The sequence below is a fragment of the Maylandia zebra genome, linkage group LG3, assembly GCF_041146795.1.
Source record: "Maylandia zebra isolate NMK-2024a linkage group LG3, Mzebra_GT3a, whole genome shotgun sequence".
NCBI classification, from domain to species: Eukaryota; Metazoa; Chordata; class Actinopteri; order Cichliformes; family Cichlidae; genus Maylandia; species Maylandia zebra.
Genome location: NC_135169.1, coordinates 1,460,202 through 1,477,268, shown reverse-complemented (window position 1 = coordinate 1,477,268; position 17,067 = coordinate 1,460,202). Strand labels below are relative to the sequence as shown.

At 41.2% G+C, this 17,067-nt stretch overlaps 1 long non-coding RNA gene across 1 annotated transcript; it reads left to right on the top strand.

The window, feature by feature from the left end:
- The first annotated feature begins 391 nt into the window (after positions 1-391).
- Positions 392-16,821, top strand: LOC112430731 (uncharacterized). The gene is made up of 3 exons (XR_003022157.2): positions 392-690; positions 13,176-13,281; positions 14,386-16,821. It is a non-coding gene; the product is annotated as an uncharacterized LOC112430731 (long non-coding RNA).
- The last annotated feature ends 246 nt before the right edge of the window (positions 16,822-17,067 follow it).

Sequence of the window (17,067 nt, the reverse complement as noted above, 5' to 3'; positions counted from 1 at the left end):
AATCTGACCCTAAATGTTCCTTCTTCTTTAACATTCAAACGTTGTAATGAAGGGATATTTTAACAGGCTGTTCTCGTTTATATGACTTCCATAAAACAACAGGGTTAGAACACATTGTGACGAAGTAAGATGTTTGTTTTGTAGTCCATCTTCAGCACAATGTAGTTTCAACAGGCGGACATCCGGTGTCACATTGTTACAGAGAGACGAGTGTAAGGCTGTTCCAATTCTCAGCACCGCTCCTCTCTTTTCCTGAGTCCTTAGCAATTCTCCTTCCCACGATGACGTTTTCTTCGAAGCCAAGGAAAAGAGTTTGGGAAAATGAGATAGGCCCTAATTTTGAAATTTTAAATAACACCCACGTGGTTACGTTGCCCAGCTGAGTCACGTGGCCGCACAGCAACAAATCACTGCAGAGCCGGAAAAGGAGGCGGAGCAAAGTGTGTGTGCAGGAGAGGAGTCGAGCAGAGAGAGCTGCTTTTTCCATGAAACGGGAGTGAAGTAGTAAACTTACAGGAACATATACAACTACCAACGTTGGGATCAATTTCTGCATCGATCTGCACACCCTTGTCTCCTGGATCGTAGCTCAGATCAGCGTGAACCACGTGGGTCTCTGCTCCCTGATCTGTTTCTTAAGACTTCCAGCTTCATCACGGAGTTTCTCTCGGTTTGTGGGCTCATCTAAAGGTAAGCACCGAGCTAACTTTAATGTGGGTTCAGTTTATGTTGAGTTTAGCTCTGTTGAGAAATAATAGATTGCTTGCTATACATTGGAGTTAGACAGACTGTAGAGTTTGTGATTGCTTGCAACGTTAGAATATGGCGGTTGCTAGGGGGTAAGAACAAAAGGATGGGGTGCAGGGCAGGAGAACAACCAACCCCCAGGACAGGAAACCGCGGTAAAGTGAGCCGTCATTTGTGAGCCGCGGGCAAGCCAGCCGCCTCCTATCCGCCGCATAAATTTCCTTGCGCTTTTACACCAGTCTTTACGGTAGCGCCTTTTCGCTTTGTATAAAAATTCATTAAAAATCACCCTGAGTAGTTGATGTCCAACTTTCTACACATCCCTCCTCTGGGACACCTACTGTACCTGTGTGCCAAGTTTCAGCCAGATTTACTGTAGAATTCCTCAGAAATTAAAGGAAACTTATATTCAACGCAATCAGCCAATACAATAGAATTATGTCAATTTTCAAAAATTCATTAAAAGTCATCCCGAGTAGTTGAGGTCCAACTTTCAATAGATTCCTTCTCTGGGACACCTACTGTACCTGTGTGCCAAGTTTCAGCCAGATTTACTGTAGAATTCCTCAGAAATTAAAGGAAACTTATATTCAACGCAATCAGCCAATACAATAGAATTATGTCAATTTTCAAAAATTCATTAAAAATCATCCTGAGTAGTTGAGGTTTCAACCCTTTTTCTAGTCAGTGGGTGTGTGGGCAGACAACTCTGGCTTGTCACCCAGTTGGATTTCCTGGTATTTGTAAGATGGCACTATCTACAAATCAGGACACATTAACCATGATATTTAAAAAATGACATGATGACATAGTCCTTGGTCAGTTTACCAAGCATTTCTCAGTTTTGTTTTTTATAGTTCTGTTCATCATATCATTGTTTGTGAGTCCTGGATTATTTGATGATATGTTTACATTATGTATTCTTTTGTTTTCAGTTCCATAAGTAAACTTTTAAGTGTAGTTCTTTTTCAGCATTCCACAAGTGGATGGAAGACTTGTGAAAACACTCTAGTGTTAAAGCCAGTCTTGTCTTCATGTCTGTTTATGCTTTTGTCTGTGTCAAGCTCGTGTATCTTAGGTCTGTGTTTTAGTTTGGTGGCCTCTTGTCTCTTTCTTGTGTTGAGTCTTACGTCCACTGTCTTCTTATTCCCAATGTATCCCTGCTGTGTTACACAGCTGTCTCCAATTCCCCTAATCGCCATCCTATTTATACATTTTGCCAATCTCCCAGTCTGAAGTACTCTATTCTATTCTATTCTATTTATATAGGGAGTGCAGAATTATTAGGCAAGTTGTATTTTTGAGGAATAATTTTATTTTTGAACAACAACCATGTTCTCAATGAACCCAAAAAACTCATTAATATCAAAGCTGAATGTTTTTGGAAGTAGTTTTTAGTTTGTTTTTAGTTTTAGCTATTTTAGGGGGATATCTGTGTGTGCAGGTGACTATTACTGTGCATAATTATTAGGCAACTAAACAAAAAACAAATATATGCCCATTTCAATTATTTATTTTTACCAGTGAAACCAATATAACATCTCCACATCCACAAATATACATTTCTGACATTCAAAAACAAAACAAAAACAAATCAGCGACCAATATAGCCACCTTTCTTTGCAAGGACACTCAAAAGCCTGCCATCCATGGATTCTGTCAGTGTTTTGATCTGTTCACCATCAACATTGCGTGCAGCAGAAACCACAGCCTCCCAGACACTGTTCAGAGAGGTGTACTGTTTTCCCTCCTTGTAAATCTCACATTTGATGATGGACCACAGGTTCTCAATGGGGTTCAGATCAGGTGAACAAGGAGGCCATGTCATTAGTTTTTCTTCTTTTATACCCTTTCTTGCCAGCCACGCTGTGGAGTACTTGGACGCGTGTGATGGAGCATTGTCCTGCATGAAAATCATGTTTTTCTTGAAGGATGCAGACTTCTTCCTGTACCACTGCTTGAAGAAGGTGTCTTCCAGGAACTGGCAGTAGGACTGGGAGTTGAGCTTGACTCCATCCTCAACCCGAAAAGGCCCCACAAGCTCATCTTTGATGATACCAGCCCAAACCAGTACTCCACCTCCACCTTGCTGGCGTCTGAGTCGGACTGGAGCTCTCTGCCCTTTACCAATCCAGCCACGGGCCCATCCATCTGGCCCATCAAGACTCACTCTCATTTCATCAGTCCATAAAACCTTAGAAAAACCAGTCTTGAGATATTTCTTGGCCCAGTCTTGACGTTTCAGCTTGTGTGTCTTGTTCAGTGGTGGTCGTCTTTCAGCCTTTCTTACCTTGGCCATGTCTCTGAGTATTGCACACCTTGTGCTTTTGGGCACTCCAGTGATGTTGCAGCTCTGAAATATGGCCAAACTGGTGGCAAGTGGCATCTTGGCAGCTGCACACTTGACTTTTCTCAGTTCATGGGCAGTTATTTTGCGCCTTGGTTTTTCCACACGCTTCTTGCGACCCTGTTGACTATTTTGAATGAAACGCTTGATTGTTCGATGATCACGCATCAGAAGCTTTGCAATTTTGAGACTGCTGCATCCCTCTGCAAGATATCTCACTATTTTTGACTTTTCTGAGCCCGTCAAGTCCTTCTTTTGACCCGTTTTGCCAAAGGAAAGGACGTTGCCTAATAATTATGCACACCTGATATAGGGTGTTGATGTCATTAGACCACACCCCTTCTTATTACAGAGATGCACATCACCTAATATGCTTAATTGGTAGTAGGCTTTCGAGCCTATACAGCTTGGAGTAAGACAACATGCATGAAGAGGATGATGTGGACAAAATACTCATTTGCCTAATAATTCTGCACTCCCTGTACAGCGCCAAATCACAACAACAGTCACCTAAAGACACTTTATGTTGCTGGGTAAAAACACAACAATAATACAAAGAAAACCCCAACAATTTAAGTACCCCATATGAGCTAACATTTAGTGTGAGTGGGAAGGAAAAACTCCATTTGAAGAGGTAGAAACATCTGGCAGAAACAGGCTCAAGGAGAGACAGCCATCTGCTGTGACTGGCTGAGGTTGATGAAAAGGAGACAGGAAAACATATACACTGTGCAAGAGATGCATACTAACTAATGATTAAATGCAGAGAGGTGTATAAACACAGAACGAGCAAAGAAGGAAAAAATTCATACATGATTGGAAGCCCGCAAGAGCCTAGGCTTATTGCAGCACAAATAAGGGAAGATTCAGGGGCACCTGATCCACTATAACTGTATTATTTGTCAAAACTGAAGGTGTTAATGCTAATCTCAAAAGCAGAGACGGGTGTTTGTCTTCTGAATTAATTTAGAATAGAATAGAATTCAACTTTATTGTCATTGCACATGTCACAGGTACAAGGCAAGAAAATGCAGTTTGCATCCATCCAGAAGTGCTTTAGCCATGATATAGATATATTAGAATATATATTAGCAATAATATAGGTATGTAAGTATATTACAGAAATGGGTCTATTATGGTATGTTACAATGTACACGGTATGAAGGTATGTTATGAATATGCTATAACTATAAGTATAGTTACAGGCTGTAGTGAGTACAAACTATTTACACGCTATGAACAGGATATAAATATAAAAAACTATACAGAATATGAGATATACAGCTATACAGAAATGTGAACTATGCAGGTTATAAACAGTTGTAGAATTAAAAATGATCGTATTGTACAGAATGATGTGAGCTGCATCCACAGAAGAGAGGTCTAAGAGATGAAGACTCTGATTACCGTTCAACCTTAAAATTCTATAGGAACCACAAGTACACCTAATATTCCAAAATTAAAATCTGGATTTCAGAGCGAGTCAGTGAAGAAAAGCAAATATGCTGTCTCTTTATAGTCACTGTCATGACTCTCTCAGCAGCACTTTTGATCCATCAATATTAAACAATTATTGATGCAGCAGATTGAGATTAAACCTGGCACACAGGTACAGTAGGTGTCCCAGAGAAGGAATCTGTTGGAAGTTGGACCTCAACTACTCAGGATGATTTTTCATGAATTTTTGAAAATTGACATAATTATATTGTATTGGCTGACTGCATTGGATACAAGTACCCTTTAATTTCTGAGAAATTCTACAGTAAATCTGGCTGAAACTTGGTACACAGGTATAGTAGGTGTCCCAGAGGAGGGATGTGTTGAAAGTTGGACCTCAACTACTCAGGATGATTTTTAATGAATTTTTGAAAATTGACATAATTCTATTGTATTGACTGTATTGAATTGAATATAAGTTTCCTTTAATTTTTGAGGAATTCTACAGTAAATCTGGATGAAACTTGGCACACAGGTACAGTAGGTGTCCCAGAGGAGGGATGTGTTGAAAGTTGGACCTCAACTACTCAGGGTGATTTTTCATGAATTTTTGAAAATTGACATAATTATATTGTATTGGCTGACTGCATTGGATACAAGTACCCTTTAATTTCTGAGAAATTCTACAGTAAATCTGGCTGAAACTTGGCACACAGGTACAGTAGGTGTCCCAGAGGAGGGATGTGTAGAAAGTTGGACCTCAACTACTCAGGATGATTTTTAATGAATTTTTGAAAATTGACAATAATTCTATTGTATTGGCTGATTGCGTTGAATATAAGTTTCCTTTAATTTCTGAGAAATTCTACAGTAAATCTGGCTGAAACTTGGCACACAGGTACAGTAGGTGTCCCAGAGAAGGAATCTGTTGAAAGTTGGACATCAACTACTCAGGATGATTTTTAATGAATTTCTGACATTTCCATAATTGTATTGACTGTATCGGGCTGTTTCATTGTAATTTGTGTGCGCACGTGCTCGCGTTCGCGCACGTGTGCGCGGGTATAGGCTTTCAATCGGCACATAAAGCGAACAGGCGCTACCGTGAAGACTGGTGTAAAAGCGCAAGGAAATTTGTGCGGCGGATAAGAGGCGGCTGGCTTGACCGCGGCTCACAAATGACGGCTCACTTTACCGCGGTGACAGGAAGCCACGGGTACAAGCGTGGGGGAGGGCAATTAGTCATTGAAATAGGACTTCATAGGACGATCTCCAGATGCATCCAGGGCTGGACTGGGATAAAAAAAATCGACCCGGGCATTTTGACTGGCGTCGCAGATTAACTGGCTTTGGACGAACAAATGTGTGGCAGTACGGGCAGGGCTGGACTGGCCATCGAGCATACCCAGCATTTGCCCAGTGGGCCGCCCTTGATTTTTCGTTTTTATGGGCCGATGGGGTTTTATTTCTTTTCTCTTTTTTACGGTATAAATGAATGGTGGGGGATTGGCCAGTTGGTTATGATCAACTGAATTGAGCTGGACCAATTACAGCCGAGGAAGTCGAACTAAAGTTGAGGTGAAAAGCAAGGCGGTTTGTCCCGTACTACTTCAGCTAGAAAGCTGCTAATTCAGTTATGAAACTGATCAGTGACCAGCTGATCGGCTTTTCTCTGCGCCAGAAAGAGAAAACCAGCGAGGTCGCATTAAACAACAGCAGCACGTTTAACCCTTGGATGCACAACCTACCAATACCTAAACTCTTCCACGAGTGGGGTCAAAAATGACCCCAAATAAAATCAATGCATTTTGCTATAAACTCGGTTGTTATTCTTCAAAATCTTTAAAATGAAGAGTTGTAATATTTTCATATTTGAGGTATTCCTCATAAAACATGTTTGTGACATAAGGCCCGTTTCATTTTTATTTATTTTTTCATTAATTTTAAGAAATTGGAGTTTTTGTATCACTTGTATCACTTTTGTATGCTTGCTCAGTATATACTGCAGAAGCTGGGTCTTCCCTCTGAAAGGCACAATTGGTTCATCCGCTGTAACACAATCACTGAGCATGAATTTCTGCCTGCAGTTGACCAGGAACAGGCCCCATATGTAGAAAGGAAAGCTGCCACGTGGTTTGTTTTCAGTCGGTAGGCTCTGGTCCTCTTGTCATCAAAGTGCAAGACGGGCGAATATCTTCAAATCTTTGAATTGACATAGTGGCCTTGTACAATTGGTTATGCAGAGGACTCCCAAAAAGCACACCGACTGGTATATCCCAGTTCTTCTCACTTCCTGCAAGAATGGTCAATCAAATAAAGGCCAGGAGCTTATGTTTGATTACATTTTTCCACTCTTTTCCCCTGTCTGTGGCGACTCTTTGTGCCTCCATGTTTGTGCATGTCAGCACCTCTTCTATTATATTATCAGACATGAACATCTTCCATACATCTATAGGGGAGACCGTACTAAACCCAGGTGCAAGCCCTAGCCGACTAATTCAGAATATTGTGGCTAGAGCAGTAAGAGGGGCTCATTCTGTTGGACTCAATATCCATTTCCTCTTCAGAGGACTCATCTGAGGACTCCTCTGTGTCTGACTGGCCTTGTTCAGGGGGGGGGACAATAGTCTGGGTCCTCTATATCTGAGATGTCCGAGTCAATGCCTCCGATGGGCTCTTCATCCCATCCATCTTGGATCATTTGTAGGGAAAGGTCCACAGGGATCCTAGCTGGCCTCATAGCAGCCATGTTACTTTAGATATTAAAAAAAACCCCATCAAAACCCACCCACCCATGAATTTGGAAACTCTTCATCACGTGACATAATCGGCCTTCAAATCCCGCTTTCAAAGCTGCAGACTCTGGGGATGTCCAAATTCATGGGCTGCATCCTCTTGAGGCCGCATTTGAAGTACGTTTGTAGGATGCATCCTATGGATTTTGACACCTCTTCTGAATTGGAATACAGCCATAGAGTGGGGGGCGGGATCTGGCTGAGGCAGCTCTTACTCCTCATTTAAAGACAGGCAGACCTCCACTGTCATTCTTGTGAGATTTAAGGCGACACAAAATGCTTGGAGAACAAAACTCAATTTTTGTCCTTTAAACAGGGGTTAACAAAACACTAAGAATCATAGTGGTGTTTCCACTTCCATTGCAAATTCTTTGCAGTCTCTCTCCTAGTTCGTTAAAACGTCCTACATGTGTGAGTTGCTGAAGCACATGTCGCGGTTCCCCCTTTTGTGCAAACAAAAGAACGATGGGACTGAGGCAATTTTCCCTCAGGATGGCCAGTCACCACGTGCCTGTGATTCATCAAAACTCACCTGATAAATCCTGCTCATCAAGGCCGAACTGTTATGGAAATTTTAGAAAACTCGCTGCAACATACCCTGTGAGCTGGGTTTGAAGTGTGTTTAATAAACACATTACAATTTGGGTGGGAACATCCCAGTCAACACAAGGATCATCTCTGAAGTTTTGCCGCCACCCTCACAGACACTCTCAAACAAAGAACATTCCACAGGACATCACGTATCCCTATACCTTCAGTCCAGCTCATCCTTGACCTCAGAGAAAAATTACAACCACCTGTCACCTCCCTTAAAGTAGGCTGTCTGGAGATCTTCCAGTCTACGATGGGTCCACTGTGAAGGTGCAATAACATGGGGCCCGCTTGTGATAACATTCTATGTGAATGCATACAACTGATGAACACTGAAGTGAGAAAATAAAATTACTATTACTAATGTGATATGATTAAAACATAGGAAAAGAAATCTGCCACCACATCATGAAAATAACATACTGGTGGTAAATACACATAGAAATGAACAATTACAAGATTAAGTCTTCATAGCCCACAAGTTCATGCGACCCTAGGATGTCGCTGTCATCTTCCTTTTCCTGAAAAAAACATACATACATCAACCCTTTCCTTGTCTGCTTGGAGTAGGTACAATCTTGCATATCAGTGTCAAGTCAGTCAACCATTTGTCCCCATTATCAGTCCAGTCAGTCCCCGTATGTTTATTGGTGAAAGCACAACTTCTTCTGTCGACTTAAGTTTCTACTGCCAGTAGTGATGTGTCGGTCGCGAACGAAATGAATCTCAGAGCCGGATCTTTGAAGTGAGCGTCACGAGCTGTAGGATTTATTTTCTTTCTCTCACCTTCTCTGTCACACTTTTTTCCGCTTCACTCCACACGCGAGCCTTGTGCTTTGCGCTGAGAAGAGGGGGGAGGGGCAGTAGTTACGCTCGCAGTAGCACATGAACAGAGCGAGACAGAAAGAGAGCCAGGGACAACAACATCCCATTAGAAAGGTATAGGAATCAACCACAACTATTTTCAGTTGCAGATGATAAAGGATTCAGAAAGTTTATTCATGCAGGTCCATATGACAGAGAATATGCATCTTCTTTTTGTTTTCATATTTTAATTAATATTTTATTGTGTTGTGGTTTGCAGTGTTTTGTTTTGTTTCACTTTAAATTAGTTTAAAAGGAAAAAGATGAAAATTTAAATAGTTAAAAGTTGGTTTTTGTATCATATGATTAATTTATTACATTTTATGTGGACTGAATCAATAAAAGTATATTTACGGTGGTCCCTAGAGACAAAGCATGTATAAACCCTGAGGCACGCACAAACTCCAAAACACGTACAAAACACAACAGAAGTGCTCCAGGATGCTAGGCGCAGTGTAATTACTAGGGGTGCAACGATATTCGTATCGATATTGAACCGTTCGATACAGTGCTTTCGGTTCGGTACGCATATGTATCGAACAATACAAAATTTGTAATTTCTTTTCCAACTTTCCTTCTGACGATGCTGTCTGTGTTGAGCGCTCAGTGAATCTGCATTCGACTACTCCGCCTAGGCTGCACTGTCGAGCGCAGATCCACTGAGCGCTCCACACAGACAGCATCCTCAGAAGGAAGAGCGCAGGGCAAGCATGACAAGTGAAATCTCCCGCAGCAAGCTTAAACATGTGAGAGGTTGATCGCGCAGAGAATCGCTGAGCATTATGTGAGTGCGTGTGTAAAAGCAGCAGGATATATATTTTAGTTCTGCTGAGCCAAATAAGACAGGTCAGGGTGAAGAAGTGACAGCCAAAGAAAAGCTTACCACAAAACAGAAAAGTTATGACAAATCAGACTATAAGGCAAAAAGAAAGTGCAGCTTTATGGTTTCATGGACAAAAGAATTTCTGTGGCTGCAATATGATGAGCTAAATAACCAGGGGTGCACAGAAGTAGTCCGCAGGTGCGCATTCGCTGTCAAAATAAAAAAACACGCACAAGGGTTAGGGTTAAATTTAAAAACTGTACTTTTGAGTTAAAATATATATTTATAATTTTAATAAATGACAAATTAAAAAGGCATGAACATTTTTTTGTATCGAAAAAATATCGAACCGTGACACCAAAGTATCGAACCGAACCGAACCGTGAATTTTGTGTATCGTTGCACCCCTAATAATTACGTTAGTAATTTTTTTTGTGCATAATTTTATATTGTTGTTAATAATAAATTAATTAAAGCAACAAAAAAACCTCAAGAGCTGGCTGGGAGGCGAAAGAGCCAGCTCTTTTTAGTGAGCCGAGACGAACGAGCCGGTTCTCTAAAAAGAGCCGGAAATCCCATCACTAACTGCCAGCAACATGACATCATTTCAAAAAAGAAAAAAGATGAATTCAGAATTGATTACCTTGCTGATTCCTTTTAGACAAGGGACTTGGGACTTACTATCTAATCGTGTCCCACATAGGTGACTTTCTCCAGAGCCCATTGTAAGGTGGAGAAGCTCACCTTACCATCGTTTTTAAAGCAACAGTTTTGTATAGCACGTTTAGTTCCAATCATGCAGGCCTGCTTGAAGGAGAGCAGATTCTCAAACCTAACTTTCAGTGCACTCCTCAAACATATATAATAAAAGTTTCATCCCATGTAACAAGGTGTATGTCATGGTAAAACCTCCCCTACACATCAGGAACAAGAAACTAAGAATCTACTAGTCTCACTCATTTAATCCCTCTGCTGCATTCTGTTCACCCCTGCTATAATTCAATCATCTTTCCTAATATAATATTAGTCCACTAGTTCATATATTGCTTCTCATCCCACTAAGTGAACCATGAAATCAGAAACACAGGCTTAAAATACTATCTGGTCTTCTTGAGCTTCATTACATGCGTGTATGTGTTAGTAGGATTAATACATTTTGTGCTCCTTAAAGGTTAAAATATCAATACTACACTCTCAATATCAGGAGAGCAAATCAATATGTCCTTCTTGTTTCAGAAACATCTAAAGTCAGGTTCAGCTAAATCCTAAGCGTTTGCGAGTTCACCAAGTGGATGTAAAGGTGTTGTTAACACCTTCAACAGGTGATGTGATGTGTGCCACTTCTACCGTATTTTCACGACCATAAGGCGCACTGTGCTAAAAGGCGCAGTCTCAGTTATGTGTGCCATTACTGTATTTAACACACACATAAGGCGCACTGGATCATAGGGCGCATACAAGTACCGTATGCGTATTTAAAAATAAAGCGGGAGCAAACCTGAATTCGGTACTTTACTCACATTTCTATTACCGGTAATCATCATCATCAACAACACACAAGCATACAAGTGTGCGTATTTAAAAATTAAGCAGGAGCAAAACTGAGTTTGGTACTCACATTTTTATCATCAATCAAACCCATGGAAGTCCTCATCCTCTGTGTCTGAATTGAACAGCTGCGCTAAATCTCCATCAAACATTCCAGGTTCACTGTCTTCACCGTCAGAGTCACTTTCCGTGCCGTGCGGCTCCTCGGAAATGATGCCGGCTTTTGCGAAAGCTCGAACAACAGTGCCAGCAGACATGTTAGCCCAAGCATCTACAATCCATTGGCAAATTGTGGCGTAACTCGCCCGGCGCTGCCTTCCACTCTTAGTGAAACTGTGGTCTCCACCGGTCATCCATCGCTCCCAGGCCGCTCGCAGCCTTACTTTGAACGGGCGGTTCACACCGATGTCCAGCGGTTGGAGTTCCTTTGTCAGGCCTCCCGGAATGACAGCAAGCTCACAGTGCATTTGTTGCACTAGTTTTTTCACATCGGCTGTGAGATGCATAGAGTCACAGATCAACAGCGATGGTGATGCGTGGAAAAAACCACCTGGTCTCCTTACATACACCTCCCTCAGCCACTCTTTCATCATTTCCTCATCCATCCAGCCCTTTTCATTTGCCTTAATGATGATTCCTGCTGGAAACTTCTCTTTAGGCAAAGTCTTTCGCTTAAAAATCACCATAGGCGGCAGTTTCTGTCCATTAGCATGGCAGCCAAGCACAACAGTAAAAGAAGACTTTTCATACCCCGTTGTGCGTATCGCTACCGTGCTGGTCCCCTTCTTCTCCACAGTGTGACTCACCGGGATGTCAAAAGTGAGCGGGACCTCGTCCATGTTAGTGATGTAGCTGGGCTGGATGTTTTTGTCGCCGATGTGTTTGCTGCAGTAGGAGCGGAAGATGGCCAGCTTTTCCTTATAATCCGCTGGAAGTTGCTGCGCTACCGTAGTCCTGGTCCGGATGGAAAAATGGCACCGTGTCATAAAAAGTGAAAGTGAAACTGCTTTTAGCCGAATGGTGACCGTCGAAACGCTTCTCCCGCTCGCTCTTTGCTCGATGATCCACCGCTCGAGTCTTTCCTCCAACTCGAGCCACCTCGCCTTATGTCCGCGGAAACTCAGCTGCGTTTTCTTGACCTGCCGGAGCTTGTTTTCTAGCTTCCTCCATTTGCGAACCATCGATTCGTTAATCTTAAATTCTCTCGCCGCTGCTCGATTTCCATGTTCCTCCGCGTAGCTGATGGCCTTCAGTTTAAACTGTGCTTCATAAGCGTGTCTCTTTGCCATTCTCAGGGTTGTTAAAACAACGATGTCTTGCATAATGCACATACCTGTTCTTTTATACAGGTATGTGCGATTGTCCCGGTATATACGATCAACGCCCACACTTCACCCTTTAACGTTCTCATGGTGTTCTCTACTACGTTCTCCTTACAACACATAGGGCGCACCGCGCTATAGGGCGCGCCGCACTTTTTGAAGAAAATCTAAGGCTTTTAAGTGCGCCTTATGGTCGTGAAAATACGGTATGATTTTTGCTAGCCCTATATGGAGGACCACAAGAGCCACGCACATCGAAATAAAGAATTCTGTGCTTAAATAATGAATTGTAGAATACATTCTCCATTTGTGAAATACTTTTTGAATTCCACATTAACAAAGTGATTTTTTTAAATGTTTTTTAAAAACCTCATTACCATCCTAGCTCCCCTAGGATGGTAATGAGGTGCTTGGAAATGTTGTAGTTGGCTGAGTTTATACTGCTACAACATTTCCAAGCTGGACTCCTTTGTGAAACTATGGAAGTCCATATATACAGGGTGTCGCATCCCCTGGGTAAAGGCGGCTTTTTACCTTTCAGGTTCTTGTAGGCAACTGATGACTTTCTTTTTGTAGTTGCTTCTGGGGTTTTACCTTGAAGCTTCATGGGTATTGTTGTCACTGAGGAGTGTAGTAATGTTTATTTGCTCTGCTTCTTTTTGTCAGGGATAAAATACAAATATATACTTTTTGTGTCCCAGCTGAGTAACAGGAAGAGAAGGGTCTGGTGGTGCAGCAGAGGAACAATTTCAGCCATTTGGACTCAGCTCAGCCACTACAGAGGAAACAATGTCTTCAACACAGAAGGTGAGAAAAATATCACAGTTACACTGTTATTGAAACTGTGTGCACAGCTGGTTGGTTTTTAATAACACATTAACAGCAGCTTTATCTTTTCCATCCTGGGCTCCTCCATATATACAGAATCTACATTCACAACCAAAAACCACAGAAGTTAGAAGAAAATACAAAGATGATATTTTATCAGCACATATTGAAACAACAATATCATCTGTTGAACTCAAAAAATTTTATGAAGTTAAAGATTTTCTCCACTTATCACGTAGGGGTGGGGGAAAAAAATCGATACTGTGTAGTATCGTGATATTTTGTTTGCTAATAATGTATCGATACAGGGACAGCAGAAATCGATATTTTGTTACAAAAAAGGTTTTTGTGCTCTGACTTCAGAGCATGTTGATCCTTTTTCTGAGCAAGAATCCTGACATTCCTTCACTGTCCAAATGTGTTTAACTTTTTTTTGGCAGCAATAAACATGACAGTTTACTTATTTGAATTTAAGACATGTTTTATTTTAATTAAGTTTAAAACTTTTTTATTTAATGTAAAATTCTATTTTGTTTTAATTTACTTTCAAATTCTTCAGTTGCTGAATGGGCTGCATAGTTTTCCTAAATTGCATAGTTCAGAATAGCTGTAATTGTACCAGATGGTTGCATTCAGTTAAGTTGGACTAGACTGTAATACAAACCGTTCAGTTTGTCAACAATAAAACTGACTGAAATGAGAGAAAGACTGAGTGTGAGACTTTGATATTAGATAAAATGAATATTGATGAAGTGTACCTTTATGTACAGAATCTGAATATTGCAAAATATTTTTTAAAAAAAATCGCAATAATATCGTATCGTGCGTTAAGTATTGTGATAATATCGTATCGTGGGATGTATGGTGATTCCCACCTCTACTTATCAGTATTTCTTCAAGAATGTCATTTTCATTACAACTCTCATTGCACATCATTGTAATGTGACACTATCACCACAAGGTGGTGGTAACACACCAACAATGTGTTTTTTGTCACATTAAATTCCACCAATGGAGGGAGTTACAGTTTGTTCCATGACTGCATTTCACTCACTGCCTCTGTTTGTATCTCTGTCACTGCAGGACCAACATGAAGCGAGAAGTCAGTACTCTCAGGAGGGTGACAAACCTCACAGAAGAAAGGGAGAGAAGCCCTACAGCTGTGATGAGTGTGGGAAGGATTTTACCCAGGCTGGACACTTAAAAAGTCACCAAGTCATCCACAGTGGAGTTAAACCTTACAGCTGTGACTTGTGTGGAAAGTCTTTTAACCGGGCTGGAAGCTTAAAAAGACACCAACTCATCCACAGTGGAGTTAAACCTTACAGCTGTGATGAGTGTGGGAAGTCTTTTACCCAGGCTGGACACTTAAAAACTCACCAACTCATCCACAGTGCAGTTAAACCTTACAGCTGTGATGAGTGTGGAAAGTCTTTTGCCGAGACTCGAGGTTTAAAAAACCACCAACTCATCCACAGTGGAGTTAAAGCATACAGCTGTGACTTGTGTGGAAAGTCTTTTTTACGGGCTGGACACTTAAAAACACACCAACTCATCCACAGTGGAGTTAAAGAGTACATCTGTGGCTTGTGTGCTAAAGCTTTTGCTCGAAATGAACACTTACAGAAGCATCTAGTTACCCACTCTGGAATTAAGGTGTACAGCTGCGACTTTTGTGGAAAAACTTTCAACAACATACAGTACCGAAATATTCACCTACTGATTCACACTGGAAATGATGTTTACTGCTGTGATCAGTGTGGGAAACCGTTTACAACAGATGCACAGCTACAACAACACATGTTTAGCCACATTGAGGAGAGACCTTACAAATGTGACCTGTGTGAGAAGACTTTTAAAACTCCAAATCAGCTGAATAAACACCAACAGATCCACACCAGAAAGTAACTCTACAAGTGCAGTTACTGTGAGGATGTATTTAGTTTTTTATCTTGTAATTTTAACCTGAGTGTTTGGAACAAGTCTGATCAGTAAACTTATGGAGTTATTCTGAATGAACTGTTTGGAAAAATGAAGAATCATTTTCACTCAGTAAGCTGAGATTTGTAATGTAAACAGTAAAATGTAATTGGACGTTGGCAGAGTTGACTTACAGTGTCTTTGTTTAGAAGCAGAGCAACACAGATGGATCCTGTTCTCAGCCCTGTCGTCACTGTGGTGGTGGGAAAATTTCTCTGTGACCTTTGTGGAAAAACTTCCAATCTTCAACAGGACCTAAAACCACTTCAACGTAGCCACACTGGAGACAAAATGAACTACTGCAAAGAATGTGGGAGAGGCTTCCACACACCAAGTACATTAAAAATACATGACCTCTTCCACATTGGGGTCAAAAAGCACACCTGTGACTAGTGTGGGTCATCCTTCACCACTGCACGTGAGCTTAAAGAACAAGCATAAGTGAATCCACACAAAAGAGACACCATACAAGTGCAGACACTGTGACAAAAGCTTCTCACAATCAGGTCATCGTAACAAACATGAACGTACACACATGGAAGTGAACTTCAGCTGTGACCAGTGTGACAAGAGCTTCAGGAATCTCAGTTCATACTCCGAACACAGACGATCCCACACTGTAAATAAACTGTTTCACTGTTACCAATGTGCAAAAACCTTCACTTCATTATCTGCTCTGTGCAAACATCAGCCTGATCATGCAGGACTGAAATCACTGGATCACAATGACTCTGAAGAGAGAGAAAGATCCTCTTCTGGTTTCAGAGTTGGACTTGAGATCAGGCTCCACAGAGTTCAGATGGAATCTGTAGTTTTTATTATGAAATCCTGATAATGTTAAAGCATTAGTTATATTTGATTAACTCTGTGTAAAGTTTGTCTTATTAAATAGTTTGGTGTGAAAAATAAAGAATTGGTCTCACAACAAGTAGTTTGTTTCCGAAAACAGTGAGATCTTAAGAGATCCACAGCCTACGGCTCTTCAATGGGGTGTCACAGGGTCCCCAGGAAAAGAAATTGTAAATGTAAAATAATAAAATAAATATTCATCTGTAGCAACAATTACAATTACACAAGAATATCCAGTAATGTCCCTGCCTACAATTAAAGACATTCACTTACCGAAAATCGGGGGCATCTGCTGTGGCAAATGGGTGCAAGCCTTTGACCACAAACTTAGTCACTGCTCGGTGACATTCGTCTATCCTGGCTTGAAAGGAGACGCTACCGGTAGACTTCAGCGAGAACTGCCAGCACTTGAGACAGACTCTGTCTGTCTCTCTCATCATGGTCACCTAAATGCACAGTAATGGCAGGTTTTGTAATAAGGCAGATCACGCTAACACAATATGCACTGTTAGTTGATTATTTACCTGCCACATTAACGGGAGAGGACATGCAAACGTTACCGCTGCTGCTGGGTTGAGATTCATGAGTCAGGAGCAGAATTAAAACATGACATTCATTTAAGGTTATCACGCGTTTTGTGAGCAAATTCTTTTGCATATTCGTAGTGTTTCCTCCCTTAAATGAAATGTCTACTTTGCAAGTATTGCAAGTTGCCCTGTTGTCATCCGTTCTCGTAAAGTATAACCAAACTTTTGAGCATTTGAGCCGCTTAGGCGTCGTGTTTCTGTCATGGTCCTGGGTCTTTTGACCCAGCGTTTTGAGTTTGAGTTTATTTTGTTCATTAGGTTATCTAAGTTCATTTGGTTATTAGACTCCTTGTGTTTTCTTCCCCTGTATTTAAGCTTCCCCTCACCCTTCGTGTTTCATGCTGCGTGT